Here is a 7,772-nt window from a genome sequence, read left to right on the forward strand (position 1 = left end):
CCCCCCCATACACATGTACATACACACGTCCACACACGCAAATATACATACCTACACAGCTTTCCATGGTTTACCCCAGACGCTTCACACGCCCTGATTCAATCCACTGACAGCACGTCAACCCCTGTATACCACATCGCTCCAATTCACTCTATTCCTTGCCCTCCTTTCACCCTCCTGCATGTTCAGGCCCCGATCACACAAAATCCTTTTCACTCCATCTCTCCACCTCCAATTTGGTCTCCCTCTTCTCCTCGTTCCCTCCACCTCCGACACATATATCCTCTTGGTCAATCTTTCCTCACTCATTCTCTCCATGTGCCCAAACCATTTCAAAACACCCTCTTCTGCTCTCTCAACCACGCTCTTTTTATTTCCACACATCTCTCTTACCCTTACGTTACTTACTCGATCAAACCACCTCACACCACACATTGTCCTCAAACATCTCATTTCCAGCACATCCATCCTCCTGCGCACAACTCTATCCACAGCCCACGCCTCGCAACCATACAACATTGTTGGAACTACTATTCCTTCAAACATACCCATTTTTGCTTTCCGGGATAATGTTCTCGACTTCCACACATTTTTCAAGGCTCCCAAAATTTTCGCCCCCTCCCCCACCCTATGATCCACTTCCGCTTCCATGGTTCCATCCGCTGACAGATCCACTCCCAGATATCTAAAACACTTCACTTCCTCCAGCCTCTCACCATTCAAACTCACCTCCCAATTGACTTGACCCTCAACCCTACTGTACCTAATAACCTTGCTCTTATTGACATTTACTCTTAACTTTCTTCTTCCACACACTTTACCAAACTCCGTCACCAGCTTCTGCAGTTTCTCACATGAATCCGCCACCAGCGCTGTATCATCAGCGAACAACAACTGACTCACTTCCCAAGCTCTCTCATCCCCAACAGACTTCATACTTGCCCCTCTTTCCAAAACTCTTGCATTTACCTCCCTAACAACCCCATCCATAAACAAATTAAACAACCATGGAGACATCACACACCCCTGCCGCAAACCTACATTCACTGAGAACCAATCACTTTCCTCTCTTCCTACACGTACACATGCCTTACATCCTCGATAAAAACTTTTCACTGCTTCTAACAACTTGCCTCCCACACCATATATTCTTAATACCTTCCACAGAGCATCTCTATCAACTCTATCATATGCCTTCTCCAGATCCATAAATGCTACATACAAATCCATTTGCTTTTCTAAGTATTTCTCACATACATTCTTCAAAGCAAACACCTGATCCACACATCCTCTACCACTTCTGAAACCACACTGCTCTTCCCCAATCTGATGCTCTGTACATGCCTTCACCCTCTCAATCAATACCCTCCCATATAATTTACCAGGAATACTCAACAAACTTATACCTCTGTAATTTGAGCACTCACTCTTATCCCCTTTGCCTTTGTACAATGGCACTATGCAAGCATTCCGCCAATCCTCAGGCACCTCACCATGAGTCATACATACATTAAATAACCTTACCAACCAGTCAACAATACAGTCACCCCCTTTTTTAATAAATTCCACTGCAATACCATCCAAACCTGCTGCCTTGCCGGCTTTCATCTTCCGCAAAGCTTTTACTACCTCTTCTCTGTTTACCAAATCATTTTCCCTAACCCTCTCACTTTGCACACCACCTCGACCAAAACACCCTATATCTGCCACTCTGTCATCAGACACATTCAACAAACCTTCAAAATACTCATTCCATCTCCTTCTCACATCACCACTACTTGTTATCACCTCCCCATTTACGCCCTTTACTGAAGTTCCCATATATATATATATATATATATATATATATATATATATATATATAGTAATATTATTTTACAGAAATACCAGTATAATACCAGAGATGAAACAATATCATTTGTTTATCAGTGTGGGTTCTCACCTGTTTGGCGCCTGACCTCCCTGGTGGGGTCCTCTGTGATCTTGGGAAAGATGGGTGTGACGTCATGGGTCGCTCCACGGCACGCGGGTCGTGGCCAATTCTTCTCACCACATGAGATCTGGGATGCGTTCAACTACCTTATGTTTTACTATACTGCTTTTTCGGGAGAAACATTTAGGACATTCTGAACATAAGCATGGTTTCTACCCTGTGTGAACTCTCCGATGTCTTCCTTAATCACACCTTCAAGAAAATTGTTTTTGACATTCTGAACACCGGTATGGCTTCTCGCCTTGTGAACTCTCAGGTGTCTGACTAAAGCACTTTTACCAGGGAGAGTTTCTTGACATTCTGAACACTATTATGGTTCCTCGCTTGTGTAACCTCTCGATGTGTCACTGAAGTACTAATAGCAGAAAAGGTTTTTTGATATTCTTTTTACTTGTTTGGCATCTCGGCTGTGTGAACTCTCAGACGTTTTACTAAATTACCTCTGTTATAGAATTGCTTTTGACATTCTGAACAATTGGTATGGCTTCTAGCCTGTGTGAAGTCTCAGGTGTGTCACTAGACTACTTTTCTGAGAAAAACTTTTTTGACATTCTGAACATTGGTATGGCTTCTCACCTTTGTGAGCTCTCAGGTGTTTCACTAAATTGCTTTTCTCAGAAAAAGTTTTTTGACATTCTGAACATTGGTATGGCTTCTCGCCCGTGTGAACTCTCAGGTGTGTCACTAAACTACTTTTCTGAGAAAAACTTTTTTGACATTCTGAACATTGATATGGCTTCTCACCTGTGTGAACTCTCAGGTGTGTCACTAAACTGCTTTTCTCAGAAAAAGTTTCTTGACATTCTGAACATTGGTATGGCTTCTCGCCTGTATGAACTCTCAGGTGTCTCACTAAATTGTTTTTCCGAGAAAAACTTTTTTGACATTCTGAACATTGGTATGGCTTCTCACCTGTGTGAACTCTCAGGTGTTTCACTAAACCGCTTTTCTCTGAAAAAGTTTTTTGACATTCTGAACATTGGTATGGCTTCTCGCCCGTGTGAACTCTCAGGTGTGACACTAACATATTTTTCCGAGAAAAAGTTTTTTGACATTCTGAACATTGGTATGGCTTCTCGCCCGTGTGAACTCTCAGGTGTTGCACTAAATCACTTTTTTGAGAAAATCTTTTTTGACATTCTGAACATTGGTATGGCTTCTCGCCTGTGTGAACTCTCAGGTGTTTCACTAAATTACCTTTTCCAGAGAAGTGTTTTAGACATTTTGAACATTGGTATGGCATTTCGGCTGTGTGAACTATCAGGTGTGTCACTAAATCACTTTTCTGAGAAAAAGTTTTTTGACATTCTGAACATTGGTATGGCTTCTCGCCTGTGTGAACTCTCAGGTGTTTCACTAAATTACCTTTAAGAGAGAATTGTTTTAGACATTCTGAACATTGGTATGGCTTCTCGCCCGTGTGAACTCTCAGGTGTGTCACTAAACTACTTTTCTGAGAAATTTTTTTTTGACATTCTGAACACTGGTATGGTTTCTCGCCCGTGTGAACTCTTAGGTGTGTCACTAAAATACTTTTCAGAGAAAAAGTTTTTTGACATTCTGAACATTGGTATGACTTCTCACCTGTGTGAACTCTCAGGTGTGTCACTAAATTACTTTTCCGAGAAAAAGTTTTTTGACATTCTGAACATTGGTATGGCATCTCGCCGGTGTGAACTCTCAGGTGTCTCACTAATTTACTTTTCTGAGAAAAACTTTTTTGACATTCTGAACATCGGTATAGCTTCTCGCCCGTGTGAACTCTCAGGTGTGTCACTAACTTACTTTTAAAAGAAAAACTTTTTTGACAATCTCAACATTAGTATGGGTTCTCACCAGTATGGATTCTCAATTGTTTCTTTAAATTACATTTTTTAGAAAAATACTTTTGACGCTCTGAACACTGATATTGCTTTTGTCCAATGTGAACTTTCATGTGCAACACTAAGTTGTTCTTACGGGAGAAGGTACTCTGGTATTCTTTACACTGATATGTCTTCTCAAAAGTATGTAATTTCATGTGCCTATGAAGATAGACATGTTTCGTAAAGCTTTTCTGACACTCAGGACATTTGAAGGGTTTTTCTTGTGTTTATGACCTTCTGTCTCCTGTTGTCAAAACTGTTTGAGGAGGTTTCGCTGCACGGAGAATATGGCCCTGGTTGTCCCTGCATGCTGCAGTCTTCTCTATCACCATAACACGTTTATAACATAGTGTAGCTCACCCTGTCAGTCCGCAACTGCCGTCCGTGACACCATGAGATGGTTTGCGAGTGAACACCAGAGAGAGACTGACCTTGGCTAGAGTGTGGGATATAAAGCCAACTCACTCTCCACCCTACGTTGCCTGCAGTCAGTTTCTCTCGTGTTTTTTTCTATCTTTTTTACCTCCATCATCGACACCTCTCGACCGTTAGGCTTGAACAATTTCTACCCCAGCTTCCCCACCCCATTCAGGAAAATTACTTCCTGAGGAGCGGAGGCTTGGTGTGGACCTGTTCTCACCTAACGGGGTTGAGACCCTCACATTCTTACCACTCCCGCCGAGCCTCCTGGGTTACCCTGTGATAGTGCAGGGTCCTCCCTGGAGTGGGGTTGTGGTCCCTCACCTACGTTTCCTCGGCATTAGGACATTGATGACATCATGCCTCCTGACATTCGTTTAAAATTGATTAAAACCGAAAGTCCCCCCCCCCCTCCCTTTACACGTTCGAATTACTAACGATTGTATTTAAGACCACTGAGGTCCGTCCCAGTAGGGTTATTCAATCCCCTACTAATAAATATCTATATAAAATATGTGTAAGCAAGGATAGCGATCCAGATGAGATCCTATCCAAGCTTGCTGCCACCCCCTTCAAGCTAGATGCATCGATAGTGCTAATAATATTGATGCATCTATCTTGTCCCTTAACCCCATAGAGATAACTGAAGCCATAAATCAAGAAAACAATGACATTAATGTCATCAACGTTTTCCAACTGAACACTTCAAGATCACTTAAAATACAATGCTCTAACTCGACCCAGACAGATGGCCTACTCTCCCGGGGAATCTTGTGTCCCATGATCTCAGTGCCTGCTGACAAATACCACAAACCCGACCAGTACCTCCATATACAAGGTTTTAAATGTCTACAATACGGACACGAGACTAAGAGCTGCAAAGCTCAGCGCCACACATGCAGTCAATGTGCGGAAACTGATCACGGTTTTCGTGAGTGTAAGGCTCAGGCAGCAACCTGTGTTAATTGTAAAGGGACCTTTCTATCATCGTATTCCCTTCTTTTCTTGCCATTCGAGAAGGTTCTTGCTGCTCCTGTTTCGGCCAGGTGGTTGATGGAGGATTAACCGCCAGATCTTATGAAGAGAGAAGAAAGAAGAGAGAAAACAGAAGAGGGAAGAAAGAAGACAGAAGAGAGAAGACCGAAGAGGGAAGAAAGAAGACAGAAGGGAGAAGACAAGAAAGAAGTGGATTGTAACGTTGCCTCCCGCGTTGGTCCTTCCCGCGGGAGACCGTTACGGTGACGACGCCGGCAGGCTGTTCCCTCACCACCCTCGCTGCTCCCCACACCCCCGCGTTGCCTCCACTCCATCTTCACATCCCTTTTTTATTTTTTATCTTTTATCATCCATCATCCATCTCTCGACCGTTTGGCTTGAGCAATCTCTACCCCAGCTTCCCCAACCCATTCTGGAAAACTCATTTTCCTGAGGAGTGGAGGCTGGAGTGGACCTGTTCTCACCTGACGGGGTGGAGACCCTCACACTATCTCTTACCTCTCCCCTACCTTGGACCGTCGAGCGTCCCTCACTCACGTTTTCTCGCACTAGGACACTGATGTCACCAACATGCCGCCCGACATACGACTAAAATCCCTCAAAACTGATTATCCCCCTCCTTCCACGTTCGAACTCCTGTCCATCGTCTTTAAGACCACTGAGATCCGTCCTACTTGGGTTATTCAATTCTCCTCGAGCAAATACCAGTTTAAGATTTGCTAGGGCAAACATAGTGATTTAGATAGAATCATATCTAAGCCTCTCCTTGATGAACTAGCTAAAAAAACTACCAAATCATTCAGGACCACTGCCCCCTTCAAGCTAGATGTACCATTATTGCCTACAATGTCGATGAATCTATCTTGTCCCTCAGCCCTTCGGAGATTGTTGAAGCCATCAATGGCGAAAACAATGACGTTAATGTCATCAACGTCTATAAACCGAATAACTCCAGATCAATAAAGATACAATGTTCAAACCCGACCGAGGCCGATCGCCTGCTCTCCCGGGGAGTCCTGTTCCCCATGATCTCTGTGCCAGCAAAATCCCTGAAGAAAGATGAATATCTCGACGTTCAACAATATTTCAAATGTCTGAAATACGGACTTGAGACTAAGAGCCGTATGGAACCCCACCAAACCTGTAGTCAATGCGCGGAAACTGGTTATGGTTTTCGTGAGTGCAAGGTTCAGGCAGCAAAGTGTGTTAACTGTAAAGGTAATGACGTCGCTGTATCTGGACTGTGCCCACGTAAGAAGGAGCAACTCCGCGCAGTGCGTCAGGCACAAAGATCCAACTCACCTCCTTCCACAAACCCTCACCTCTACGCAACAGTTGCTGCTGCTGCTCCTCCCCCTGCCACCCAAACTTCTCCTATCCCGACTACCAATTCTTCAGACCTCCTCACCCTACAAGGTAGGATGCATGCGTGCTACCTAAAAGTGTTGCTCCTGAGCAAGGAAGATAAGTCGGAATTCATCAGAATCTTCGATTTGCTGCTTGCTCACAACAACCTACCCAATGTACGAGCTCCACCTGCACTCCTCACCTCCCTCGCCAACAACCATCCCTCCCCGACCCCTGTCTCGTCTGCCTCCCTGACCCCTAACGATAATGTTGCCCAGGAGACCTCCAGTAACACTTCCAATTCTCCCCCAACAACTCAACCTGTCACCCTCCCAACTTCCAATACCCCCTCCGCACCCCCTAACACAACTCCATCCACAACCCCCCAACCCAACACCAGCAATCCAACTGTCTCTCCAAATACCAATTCCTCTCCCACCCCCACCGTCTCAACTTCCACCACCACGACAGTCTCCCCTGAACCTCCACTCACCAATCCCCCCCTCCCCCTTCCCCCTCCCTCCGTCCAACGACTAACCCTCCCAGAGGAGCCCCAGCACCTGACCCTGCCGACACACCAGACAACCCACCAACGGTCAACCTCGACCTTCAAATTGTCGACAATGACCCTCTCCCCTCCGCTCTCCCCTCTCCTGACCCCTCACCAGATATATCCCGACCCAAGACTAGAAACATGATACACGTGAAACTCTCAAACGGTGCGTCAACGGCCTTCATCGACAACAGACACAGAAGGACAATAAACTTCCATAAGTCGTAAAATGCTAAAAATCTTATAGTTTAACGTGCACAGCTATCACAATGGCCGTCATCTGATTGCCACTCTCCTCGAAGAGAAAAAACCCGATGTTGTGATACTTAACATCACATGTATCACCAACGGATATAAAATTAGACATTACGGGTATACATCACGACAGTCTCCAGACAGTAGACACGAGGGAGTCGCTATTCTCATACGCAACACCATCGAACACGAATACCTCGCCACCTCATGGCAATACCAACACTTTCTAGCAGTTAAGATAAACACAATACATGGCTTCATTATCTTCTGCACCGTACACCCAGGCGACCCCAGACCGTACACCCAGGCGACCCCAGGCCGCACAACCAGGCCGCACACACAG

The 7,772-nt window shown here is 45.0% G+C and overlaps 1 long non-coding RNA gene across 1 annotated transcript in view; it reads right to left on the bottom strand.

Annotated features, from left to right (window-relative positions):
- The window catches only part of LOC139751714 (uncharacterized), a 16,429-nt gene extending 12,164 nt beyond the window's left edge, over positions 1–4,265 (bottom strand). The window contains exons 1-2 of the long non-coding RNA XR_011713402.1: positions 4,219–4,265; positions 1,943–2,095 (exon numbers count right to left, since the gene is read on the bottom strand). This is a non-coding gene — a long non-coding RNA (uncharacterized lncRNA). The remainder of the gene's footprint in view (positions 1–1,942; positions 2,096–4,218) is intronic.
- Positions 4,266–7,772: the final 3,507 nt, after the last annotated feature.

Source organism: Panulirus ornatus, chromosome 12, assembly GCF_036320965.1.
Source record: "Panulirus ornatus isolate Po-2019 chromosome 12, ASM3632096v1, whole genome shotgun sequence".
Classification (NCBI taxonomy): Eukaryota; Metazoa; Arthropoda; class Malacostraca; order Decapoda; family Palinuridae; genus Panulirus; species Panulirus ornatus.